Genomic DNA, 13,883 nt, shown 5'->3' on the forward strand with positions numbered 1-13,883 from the left:
TAATCCGGCTTGAACTTAATTGAAGCGTCATAAAGGCAGTGACGCGACACAAAGTTTATAGATCACATAATATCAGGTGTTTTAACTCACAGGTAAGTGCTTCTCTACCAGGACTGGGACGCTTCTCTTCTGCTACGTAATGAGATATAAAGAGAGATTTCCTAAATAGAGAAAAATAAATACAAAATGGCAAATTGACGTCCAGGACCAAATCTTTCCAGAGGTGTTCGTGATTATCATATGAGAAGCGTAAATTATAATCCCATAACAACCTAACCCAACCTAACCTAACCTGAGCTATGGTAATATAACCCTTAATTGTATGGTTTGTATGGTCCGTGAAATTAGGTAAAATTCCAGAACGTTATCATCATCATCAGTTAAGACACGGCGTAGCAGACTGGGATATCATTCTTTATGTACACTCTTATGAGATGAATAATTTATGACAAGGTCTTATAAGTATCCGTGTTGAATTTCTTCGTTAAACACACAAACGAGCATGAAGTACTAAACGATATGTTGAATTAAGATTTTAGTGGCTATCTTAAGTTATGGCAGCCGTCTATTTTCAAATTCAAATTTTCATTCTATTCGCTAATTACTCAGACGGCATAATATTTTCTCAACGCATTTTGGTTTCTTATGTAATTTTGTAGCGTGTTTGTTTGTGCAAGGCTGGAGTTTGTAGAGATATGGCGCTGAAATTTGGTTGGAGAAACACATACACCCCAGGAATGCCACGAAGGTAAAATGATTGGAAACTAACCCCCAGACGTCGGCCCCTACCGCCTAATGTGGAACCAACTTATTAGAAACATAGCGAGATTAAGTTTGGTCAGCTTGTGTAAATAGAACCGAAAGTGCTAGCCAACGTCTACAGTGGTTCCTCTCTGTACGACTCTACAGTTTTTAACACAGAGATGAAGCATGGAATTTTTTTTTTTTGGCGAGTGTGCTTAATTTTGGCCAAGGACTCATCAATCTGGCCAAATACATACCTTAAAAGCGTCATTAACTTGGCCATACAGCGTAAGAGCCTCCTGAATCTAGCCATGCCCACACTTCTTGAGGGCCATCAATCAGGCCACACTTCTTGAGACCCATCATCAACTAGGCAACACTTCTTGAGGGCCACCATCAACTTGGCCACACACACACACACACACACACACACACCTGAAGACCCTCACCATACATTTGTCTACACTCATTATCCAGCCTCATTTGGTTAACGAGCCAACCGATGAATTAATTAGCCCTTAAATGTTTACCAAGACGATGCATAAGGGCGGCACATGATTACACTACACTACCAGGCCACTCACCACCTCCCACGCTGCTAATTTATCCCAACATCTGCTAATTTGGCGGCTCCTATGTACGGCCAGAGGAGAGGAGGGGTAGGGTGGGGGGGGAGGAAAGGGAGGGACTACGACGAAGCACCTCTGATATCCAGCCAATAAAATGCCTCATAAATACAGGTAGATATATTAAGCTTATTAACAGATGAGTAATTTTCACGTGACAAGTACAGGAGTTGAGGTGATGCAAACATATTTACATGCAGTATATTATACATCTCAATATTATTTTATTATCTATTTTATCTCTGTAACATCTTATCAGTTACTGGCATCGTTAGTCGACCCAGCTACAGAATATATAATTTAACTAGCATCACTGAAATATAGGTCTCAATATACACCAGTTTCCTCTTTTCCTTATTACCGAGACTTGTAGCCTACTGGGTGCTTGGATAATGATAAATCCTAAATAAAAATAAGTAATAAGTAAAACAAAATCAATCAATCAACGTCTCTCAGTCGCCCACAAACACCGTCCACCTTAGTCCTCAACAACATACGTCATGCTGTCATCCTCATTACTCAGGTTAATATGTTTATTGATAACTAACCCAACACGGATCTAACCCCCAGATACAGTGCATCAACATCTCTAGCTAGACTCAGTGCTTCATATATTTAGGAGACTTTACCTACCCACCCCCTATGTTTACACTCTAGGAATCGATGCTGCATGATAAAGAGACTGAGGTATAATGCTTGTGTAATGTACTTATACCTGGCATTAATTAGCCTCATTACACTCGAGTAAATGAGACGATCAATCAGCAGTCATTTGTACTGTGTTTAATTAGTCGACAGATAATGAGATAATTATCATAGTTGGTCTTTTTTGTTGACTTCATGCTCCTTCCCCAACCCGCTTTTGTGTTCAGACGCTATACCTGATGTTTTTGCCGGTGTTATTATGGTGTGGTGTGGGGCAGGTGTTATGGTGTGGTATAGGTGTTGTGGTATGGTGCAGGTGTTACAGGAATTGTGGTATGGTGATGGTGGTGAGCGTTGCGAGGATAATAACAGGGCGGGAGGAAGGAGGTGGTGAAGGAGGCGTCCGACAGAGACAGATCCCCAGGTGTAGGTGCTGACTAAGGTGATGATCAACCCCTCAACCCAAGCCCCCCAACACACACTCCTGGCCTCCCCCTCCTCCCCTCCCTCACTCTTCTTGTTGGTAAGTCAGAACACAGCCAGAAGTGGAATACTGAGCTACTGTTTTTTTTAGACTGCAATAATTAGTACTTTTAGTTTCAGTACTAAACAGAACAATGTAATAAACGCTGGTGATTGACAACATTCATGGTAGAGTTATTTGAAATGTCATGTCTTGATAAATATTGATATCAAACTGGTCGTAGTTACAGGTCCCTTAGGGTTAAAGAATATTAATAATAACACCTGGCCACGTTCAGCTATGTCACAACACCCAGCCAAGCCCAGGTGTGCCAAGAAACCTGCCTTCGGCTACATCCCTGAACAGCCATCCACCTGACCAGTCATCGCACCAAGGCAGGTGGAGGCGAGTCTCACAACTCCAATATTAGACAACATTAACTCCAGGCAACGTCTGACACTGACACATGTATTGAGCTGGTCGTATATAACTGCATCTCCACTTACAACGTTCAAGTCCAATACGTGTAGCCAACCATAACGGTGTAGACTCTAGTCTAGAGGGACCTTTTATCGACATAATTATTTATCTAGACATTTATATCATTTCACATATCTCGACAACTATGTATTGCGCGAGTGGTTGGGTGTACGTTGGGCGGGTAGGGGCAGGAGGTCGGGAGGTGAAGGAGAAGGGGAGAGGTGTGAGGCAGGTGCTTAGAGGGAGAGGAGGAGTGGGCGTGACAAATGGTGGGAATTACCCAGCCTAGGGAGGAGGAGGGCCGACGACTGTCCACCTCGTCAGTAGTCATACAATAGAGATCCCCTGACATTATTACATCTACAGTAGGTTAAGTATACAGTACAGTGATGCTGGCACCTGAAGAAGTAAACAAGTGTAGAACAGTCTGGGCTCCCCTTTATATGGTCTCGTCATTTGGTAACAGCCAGAGGCCCATGAAGGTCGTCTACGTAATATATACTCGACACGAAATATTTTTTGGGTAACTCATTGATGACATCTCCACAACTTTCAACACAAACATATTTCACTCTTTTTTCCCTATAATATTTAGAATCGTATATTACGGCTTCCACAGTTTGTTTTACTTCAAGAACTATGACTGTAGTAATCCATTATCTGTTTATCTTGATGGTTGAGCAGACAGTTGTGTACTTACTTGTTTGTTGACACATGATAACCTACAGAGCAACAGGCTAATCTTCCCAGAGACTGACTTACAGATGACCTGCTTAACACGATCCTTCTAATACAACGCAGACACTACATTTTAGATGCAAAGGCTCGGAAAACATGAGTGTCAGGGCATCATTTATTAGTTGCTTACGTTCTGGACTCACTACCCAGGAGACACAAGGAATGTTACGTGAACTATCATGTTAAATCCTCAGACACACATAATCCACCTATTGATGTTCTTCCTGCCTTTTGCTTTACTATATATAGGATCTGGGTCCATGTACTACGTTTGTGATTTTGACATGTAAGACGTAAGTGCCTCAGTTAACCCTTGGTACAAAGTGGATAGCAAGAAGAGTGTCAAAAGGGCCTCGAGACAGAACTGTTAACTAAATAAACATTGTTACTTTTCCCCACAGTGCATGTACAGTAAAAATAATTCACTCATATTTGATAACTCGAGTACAAACCGTGCTACCTGCATTCACTAGAAAATCAAATCATTTAAAGACTAGTTAAGTACAAGATAATCTATTTTTTTCTGATTCATTAACAATAATTTTATAATAAAAATTCTGACCTGACCCACGTGGACATGCACTTCAGAGAGAGAGAGAGAGAGGTTTCCTCTTAGGTATAAACTCTTACTCACGTTAACCCACATTGACGTAGCTAAGGATGAGTGCTTTAATCATTTATCTAATTAATACAGATTTCTTTTATGCCAGGTCCAAGTAGGGAGGAAATTAGTTTTTATTAATTGGCACCAAATGAAAAACCAAAATCTGTATTGACCCACTCCGGCATATTAGTGAACACGCTATAGGAGACTGTGTTCATTAAGTGTACGCAAAAGAGTTCATTACTTAACACCCACACATGATAGCCTCGGCTGGTTGGGTTAACCAGCACGGACCGGCTAAACAAAATATACACAAACTTATACCAACCATTTAACAAAACATCCAGAACAGAAGAGCCACTTGGGAGACTCGGATTAGGACAAGACACTCAACTGTGATATAGAGAACGAGTTTCATAACAGTACAAGTGTTCCCTGCCTGCCTGCCGCCCCGAGTGTTCAGTAGCGCGGTTTAATGTATTGCTGCAGCGTTGGAGTGTCGCATTTATCGTAACGACTTAAGCATTACGACAAATGCTTAAGGTAACGGCTTTTGTCTCTTAGATTTACTACAGTCGTTTGTTAGGAGGCGGAGCTTAAGAGAGGAGGGGGGGCAGGGCAGGGAGGGAGGGGCAGGAGGACGGGGGGAGGGGGAGTAAAGAGTTGCAAGGTTCCTGGAAGATACTTTAGAAATATACTGAAGTAGAAGTGGAACACATGAAATGGTGAGACATCTAGGAGGTAAGTCATGTATACTGCAGGAGGTAAGAGAGTATACTGCAGGAGGTAAGTCATGTATACTGCAGGAGGTAAGTCATGTATACTGCAGGAGGTAAGTCATGTATACTGCAGGGGGTAAGAGAGTATACTGCAGGAGGTAAATCATGTATACTGCAGAAGGTAGGTAAGTCCTCGACCCGTTATCTCTCCATCTATTCACCAGGAGGGAGTGATGGATGAGGGTACACACTAAGGCAGTCAAGGCAGCAATTATATAGTATCATAATTAGCTTGTCAGTCAGCTTATGAATATTCAATCAATACCTCCACGGAACGGGTTGAAGGAGGACACCCACCTGTAAACAAGTTGGGGGAGTACAGGTGGTCGAGTACAGTGCCAGCTTGGGAGATAGTGCCAAGTGTACATAGAGAAAATAAAGAAAACACAAAAAGAAATTCTGGGTCGAAATAGACGGCGCCCCTCACCACCACCTGGAGTACAGTAAAGGTGAACATCTCGATGGATATTGCCCACGTGATGACCTACATACGGTACACAAACCGGATCATGGTTTTACATTTAATCTTATTTGTTTTGGTCGACATTGCAAATAAAATTATAAACTTTCTCGATATTTTCCAGTATATTAATCTTTGTACGTATCCCATTCCATATTATTAAGCAACAACACACCAGAAAAGGCAGAGGTTCATATATCATATTCACATCGATCCATGCATCATCATCCTTTTTTTGGGATACAATGACTATAACTGACCTCTCATTATTCCATATAACTCACCGACCCATTCATCAGCGTCTCGAGACCTTCACGATCCTCTTTGTGAGTGAGTGTCGCGGTGCGCACCTCCAAATACGGCAAGGCCTAGGTAAACAAAGTGGTGGCGGACCCAATCTGCAAACACTACTGAGAACTGTGACAGTTGAAAATTAATATTCGGTAGAGGTCATGATGTGTTATAGGGGTGGGGCCTCACGCGCCTTGTATAAGCACACCTTGGGCGTTAGTGGCTGGATGCGTAGGAGAGGGGTCACAGGGGTGTGTGTGTGTGTGTGTGTGTGTGTGTGGCAGGATGGAAGAGAAAGAGGGAAGAATACAGGGTGGAGGAAGAGAAGGGGAAGGCGGGGTCCGTGAACTTGGAGGCCACCTATGACCCTACTGTCAACATCCATCCCGATATACGTTAAGACCAATTCCTTTACATCATTATCAATTTCACGCACCGTGCCTCAGTAGTGTCCCTGTGCACTGACCGTAGCTGCGGTTCAGTAAGAGCTACTGATGGAGGCTACCGTGGACACTCGGCCTACACATACTACATAACCAGAGTCAAAGCACCATCCTGACCATGGCTGGACTCTTACCCTGGGTATTCTTCCACCACGGTATGCGATAGTCCCCTCGCCTCCCACACCTTGTACTAAACGTATCTTCCTTGTTACATGCCCAATGATGTCCACCACACCTAAACAACTATACAAAATAATAGTAGTTTTCTTCGTGCGTTTCATTCAATAATGTTTTCCACTTTGGTTTACCATTGATAGTGTTTGGCCAGCGTGTTTGATGACTTTTCCCCACAACAACTATCACCATCATTAGCATTATCCTCACCACCATCACTATTACCTACATCATCGCCATTACCACCCTCACCACCACCACCTCCATCAACACTCGTACCATCACCACATCACCACCACTAACACTCCTATCGCCACCACCATTCACTATCTGGTTAGGGATGTCGTTATATGTGAAACGAAATAGCTAATTGTACACTGAATGAATCAAATACTTAAAAAGGTGTAAAAGGGAGGAAGCAAGTGACCCCCAAAAGGTGTTAAGTATTAGTGGTACCTAAAAAGTGTTACACGATATGCTAAGGTGTAATTTGAATAGTGGTTAACATTGACAAGAAAAACAAGTGTATTGGGGTATTTTAAGGTGCAACACAGCGAAAGAGGCTTATGGGGGCTTAACAGGGTGTTCTTGTGTGTGTAAGGAACTAAGGGTGTAGTATAATCTGTAAAAAGCATGACAGGAGAGGTTGTATAGTTAAGTGTGTAGTATATACCGCATGGGAGGAGGAGTAACCAAGCCACAGTGACAGGTGGAAAGGCGGAGCATGTCATAGTAAGGCGTCAGAAGGGCTCAGGCAGGTGTACTGAACAGGAAGCAGAGAACTAATACACAGAACGAAAGGGTTTAGTGGAGTGTAAGCAAGCGTAGTAAGAGTGTAATTAGGTGTAAGAAGATATCCGAGTGAATAACAGATTGCAAGATACAAAAAAATGGTACAAGAGAGCGAGGGTGAGTATCGGTGGCTGAGTGTGTGTGTGTGCAGGAAGTTTCAGCCAAGTGTAAGATCGTGAAATTTAGTGTAAAATGTGTAGGAATCGTAGTTAAGTATAGAATAGACGGAGTACAGTCGAGTGTGCGAATATACATTAACCGTGGTTAGGTATATGTGAGAGGAAGTGCAGGTGTACAGTTACCAATCTAATACATAAGGTGTAGAGGTGTAGTGAGGTGTAAAAACGGAATAAAGTTTGATTTGGCGAGGCAATATATCCCGTAATTGGGTTGTAGAAAGTCGCGGGGGGTATGTGTGTTTTGGAAGGTCTAGCTATAAGTGCACAGGCAAATGTGGAAGGCAATTGTACACTTTCATGGTAGTTCCAGATTACATGGTAGCAGGAGACTCCATGGCAGCAAGATAATCCATGGTGGCAAAAAAGCTCCATGGTAGCAAAAGTTTGTACTACACAGCCAGGACGTTATCAGTCGAGCCCGCAGCTCAGGTTCCTCCTCTAGCACAACTCCCGGTGAGGGCGGGAGGGGGGGACTCATTCACCACATACAAAAGATCGCAACATCAAGATGAGGATGAGAAGCAGATGTTTTATTGCGGGAATATCATCGAAATCTGCAACGCTTGCCTGCCTCGCCGCGCCTCGCCATCACATACAAAAGGACTTCACGGGTGATAATTGATACTACACAATACCACGAGTTTATTTCACGGGTAACTACAATAGTTGTGAAATAAAGTAACAAAAATGAAAACCTTACACTAATTCTTCTCTGTTTATGTAGTTGATGGAGTCTGGTAAATGGGAGGATTTACGAATATTTATAGAAAACTCGGAAGGAGGTAAAAAGTGGAGTTCCCAACAAAATACTACTATTGTTGAGAGACCTATAAAACTGGTCTGGGTGGAGAGTCTCTACCGCCGACCATTCAGCTCCTTCACTATCTCCCTTTCTCCTCCCTTTGGTCTCACACGCCGCAAAAAAAACCTGTTCTCTCCCTCTTTCTCTCTCTCAAGGGATCGCGTTCCACTGATTCTTTTCGATTTCATTTATTTTTCTTTGCTTACTCAACCACTCGAAATCTGACTTCACTGGAGCATTCAGACAACACTTATAAGTTAACCCAAGGCATCAACTGAATCGACTGAGGTTTACCCAATCACTGACAGCACGAGGCAGAATAAGTGATGTTTCCCTTTCTTGTCTGGAGAATTTCTAGAACAATTTGTATTTTTTTTTCATGACTATTTTATGGATATTTGGTAAAACTATACCCTTAACCCTTTCGATGCTCAATAAAGTTCGACACCAAGTGAGCAAAAAAACAGTCCCGAAGCAAAACCTATACAGTAAATCCTTCAATTCGTACTAACTAATGAGCTTAAAATTATTAAAAAAAAAGAGTAAAACTAGGATTTTTCTGAAGGAAGACGGAAACAGCAATGTGAAATAGTTAATTATAATGTGAGCTGTATGTTGCGTTAAATTAGAAAAAATAATAAATAAAAATAATGTACCAGTACCATCTAAAAACAACACTACAACACCTCCATAAATGACATTTCAAATGTTAGTTATACTTTTAATTAAACCTAGACACTGTAAGCTAACCTAACCTAACATTTAACCTAATATCAATACAAGCCTTGATTTATGTTGGTACCTCATGTTACCACCGCTAGGTTTAAGGTACCACTAAAAGGGTCAGCAATATTAGTAAGATGCATGCAATAAAAATATAAAATAAAATTTTCTTCCAGACAAATCAAGGCTCAGGAATACAAATAAAAATAGGTAAATCTATGAATTATGCCGATACATTCATTTCAAAGTAACGTTAAATGATGTATTAGTTGATTTTTAACCACTGGAACTAAAATTCTGGATGTGCATATTTCAAAACTGTTCCCTATGACTGTATAATGGTACAGTATCTATCATCTCTAAAATTTGTAACATGTGTACTTACTTACCTTGTACTGAAGTCTGGACCTGTAAAAACATAAACCAGTGTTAGATACAGTATAAAGATTTACTGAGCCTATTACATCAACCTCTTTAAAATGTTTATTATTTTAGACTGTCTCCTTAACAAAAAAAATCATTTAGGGTTAAAGCAACCGGTGTTCCCCTGACCTCCTGTCCGTCAGCAGGCCAGGTGGGATCTTTTATAGGTTGACTCACAAAATTTTCAAAATATGCACGAGAAAATGACGATTTTGTAAAAATACCGGGTATAGATTCGTTTTATGTCGACCACAAAACTATTGAAAAAAATGTTTTTTCCTTATTGTATTTTGTCTTGTTTCAAGCGAAAGTGACTTTAATTTCTCTTGCAAATGAGCCGTAATGGAGATATGACTCGCCGAATTGCCAACAATATTGTTTGTTCAAAATGTGGGGCAAAATACTAAAAAAAACTCCAAAGAAACCTTTGAAAACCTCACCTTCAGCAGCTAGCCTGGAGCACCCGACAGTACTCCCTCGCCCCCACAGTTTACATTCACCAGCCATCTCCACCCACCGTCATTATGAACGTGAATGTCATAACATAACGTCTGGGGCCGAAACTGACAACCTCTTAAGCATATTTACAGGCAAACTCTGACAGGAGGGAGCTAGTGGGAGCTGACCCCATCATCACCCAGCCAGCCACAGTCATTACCATCGCACAACTAAGCACTACGCAAGCCACGGAGACACCATACCCTGGCAACCTCTGTAATTATGTGCCAGACTGGGATATGATTTGCATTTCGCCTAAAATCTGTATAATTTGTTTTGATTTACCGAGGAACTTTATAAATGTAGGGTAAAAATTCTTCTCGTTGATGGATGGATGCCCAGCGAAAACCAAGCTCGGTGAGACTTAAGTGATCTGAGATGTAAACATAACTTACCCAAGAACTAGAGGCATTCTCAGGTGTTTTTCCTTGAGCTTCGCAATTTTTAAATATAGGACGAATTAATTTTGAATCAAATACTAAGGACTAAATATTGCGTCACATAGTCGTGCACCGAGTGTTGACTTGTGGAAACATGTGCATTAAGTACGGGTAGTGTTGATGTTGTGTGATCTCTTAGTTCACTTAAATTGATAAACTGATTAATAGATTATTGATATTAATACCTACTGATTAATGATTGCAGCATTTTAATTACAAATTATAGTTAAATGTTTTCTTTTTTTTCTATTAACTCACAAATTAGATTCAAAGAAATATAAACTAAAAGTTCTTCGTCATCTTTAGTCTTACTATTTGTGAGTCCAACTTCGTGTTCGCTCGACTACCTACATCCTCAGAATCCCTCCTTCTGCATCAATATTCCCACACTTAGCTCCATCCTCCTCCATCTCACCTTCCCCCATCCCTCCTACCTTATCCTATCCTCTTGTCTCCCTATCATCCCTTACGAACTTCACCTTCCTCTGTCCAGATTATTTCGGCAAGTTCACCTCTTGCTACTTTCAGATAATTTAGAGAACTTGCGAGATTTCCATTGTTAACCTGCCATAGTATCTCTCTTTAGTTACTCTTTCTCACTAGTGACTTGAGAACTTTCGCTGTATATTGGTGACTTAGACTCTCAAACATGTCAGGCTTTCATTTCCTTTAGTATAAGTAGCAGTACCTCAAATGATATACGCTAGTCTTTCATCTTGCCTGGTGGCGTAGACTCGTGTGTGTCTCCCACTGGCATGGACTCCTCACTCTCAAACAACTTGCCACTTCCCTTTTTCACATTTAACCTGGCCTTCACACCTTTTTAATAGTACCTGTTGAAAGAATCATCTCTGGGACTACCTGCTGCTTGCCCCTATCCCCCACCTCCTCCCTCACACACAAATACATTTACCAGTTACACTTTTTACACCCTAGACCTCCACACCACCTGTCAGGTATCCTTCATCTTGGTAGCCTATACTTCCTGAACCCGTCTCTCCCTGGCGCCCCCTGCTGCTGCCTTACCATTAGCACACGTCACCTACCTTAACTTAATTTTGTTCCAACTGTAACTTTATCAGACAATGTTTCCATCACCACGTGACCCTGACCCAGTCATTTTCCTTACCTCTTTTTCTCCTTCCTCCTCTCCAATAAAGACCAAAGAACCATCCTCTATCTCCCCAACCCCGTGGGCGGGACCATCCAGATGTGTATACAATGTCTCCGTCAATACCAGGTAATGACAGCGTGTTCCTCCCAACACTGCCAGGAGGTGTCCCTCTGGCCACTCTTATGGCCCTCATAGGTTGTTACAGTTAATTGCTACAAGACACCTGGTACACGTGAGGTGCTCGGCGCGCGTTTATGGCTCACCACAGCCAAAGAAAAAAGAAAGTTTTTCACCAGATGTATTTATCTTAAGAAATGGTGTAGCCATCGCTCGTGTGGCGGTGGACAGGTATGTTCACGTTTGTCCAATATCATTGTGTCTGTCTACCAGAAAAATTAAGTGTTTTACCTCCAAATTCCTCGTTACTCAGTATGGCTCTAATACACGGTGTGTGTGTAACTTACAGTAGTATCTTTCTCGTCTTATGAGAACCTTTGTTTACTTTGAGATTAGTTTTGAAGAGAATATTCTTAATCTCAATATTCAGTAATTTCTACTTGAATCAAATTTCTTACGACCTCAGTTCATAATGAAAAAAGTCGCCGAATTTTATCACTGTGACACGAATATTCAAACTTGCGAAGATTGTTGTTTAGATATATATGATTAACTCCGTGCAGGGTTGCCTTCCACCACTCCGTGCAGGGTTGCCTTCCACCAACCCTCCACACATGTTGAATTTCTTGAGATATGAATAATATAAACAAACTCTTGTACTAAACATTCAAGGCGACCTGTAGTGTAATGGTCAGCATCCTCGCTTTTTATATTTATTTATATTTATATACTCTTAAAACATTTCTTAATATTATGGATGTGTAGATTAAAAGCGATAAAAAAATGGAATTCGCCTAAAAGAACAAAAATACTCAGCTCACAATGTTACCCGGGTGAATTCTTCGTACTATACGCCAGCCGCATATATTTCACGGGTGTTAGATCAACCATGGGCGCTCTACCTCAAACCGTGGGAGCGTTCAACAACACCTGCAAAATCTGTTTTACAATAGCTGATATAATTTACCTCTTTAGTTCTGTCGGTTTAAGAGAGGACTTGACTTTATTCGCCGTAATCAATGGGAAACTATTTCATGATCAGAGAGACAATATCAAATGAGAATTACACCACTCCAGGGGATGTTTCTCAGAGTGCCTAGATGGAAGCCTTATAATAGCACCTCGCCCGGGTGATAAATTTAGCCAAACTAATGAATTTCGACACAGATGAGTCCGGAACCAGTTCACAAACCGGTTTTATAAAATAGCAACCATTTTTTCTATATTTTCAATGGTATCTCTCAGTCACTTCAATATGTAGAGGACTTGAGGTTGTTTACGGGTTCAGTGGTGAGTCTCTCAACCGCCAGTGTTTGTGTAGTGTCTGCCCGAGCTGCGGCAATTCTCATAATTTTATTTATTTTATGGATCCTCGCCCGCAGGAAGGTTACGGGCGGTGGGTTTTTCCACAACCAGGGCCAGGATGTAGACCAAAATCAGTAACCATCCGTCGAGTAAACTATTGTGAGCCTGTACTTATACCCTTAGTTGTGTCATGATGATATATGTGTAGTGATACCGTGGCGTAACGTTTCAGCCCTTTAGGTACGTGGGAGGCAGTCAGGCAGGTAAGAAACAGGCTTAAAGGTGTGAGGCAAGCAGATGAGAGGCAGGCTGACAGGTAGGAGGCAAGTATAGGTAGGCTGGTAAGTGTCAAGCAGGTAGGAGGCAGGATGACAGGTGCCCCAACACTCCCAGGTGAGGCACAAAAAAAAAACACGAGTGGCCAAAGGGAGGCATTTTTTTTTCTTCGTTGTAATTATTTCTTCGTGGACGAATTCTTGATCATCGTGAGAGAGTCGCTCGTTGATTAACCAAACAAAAAGTACTGTACTGTATTTGTATATCGTAATCCTTCACATTATTTCTACAAATTACGATGCGATATATTTGACGCTCAGGTTAATGTAAATATCAGTGTAACTTTTGCCTTTCCACTCGTGACTCCCTTATTTACTAGACCTCAACAGATTAAAACTAAAGAATTATATACGAGTGAAGTGTGTGACTGCTCGTATGGCCTACAAGTATTGACTCGTCATGCAGTATGCCTCGATAAGTTGTGACAGTGTTTTAGCTTCGTTCCAGGTGATTCTGTAGACGATAAAAAAATGTATTATCCATTGAGTGTGAGGTAATTTACATCACTTGGACCACCATAGTGAAGCAAGAACACCTAGGGATGGGATGCAGCACACCCGGACACACACAACACACCCGGACACACAACACACCCGGACACACACAACACACCCGGGGGCACACACAACACACCCGGACACACACAACACACCTGACACACACACAACACACCTGGGGCACACACAACACACCCTGGACACACAACA

This window comes from Homarus americanus, unplaced genomic scaffold (genome assembly GCF_018991925.1).
Source record: "Homarus americanus isolate GMGI-L3 unplaced genomic scaffold, GMGI_Hamer_2.0 scaffold6317, whole genome shotgun sequence".
NCBI lineage: Eukaryota > Metazoa > Arthropoda > Malacostraca > Decapoda > Nephropidae > Homarus > Homarus americanus.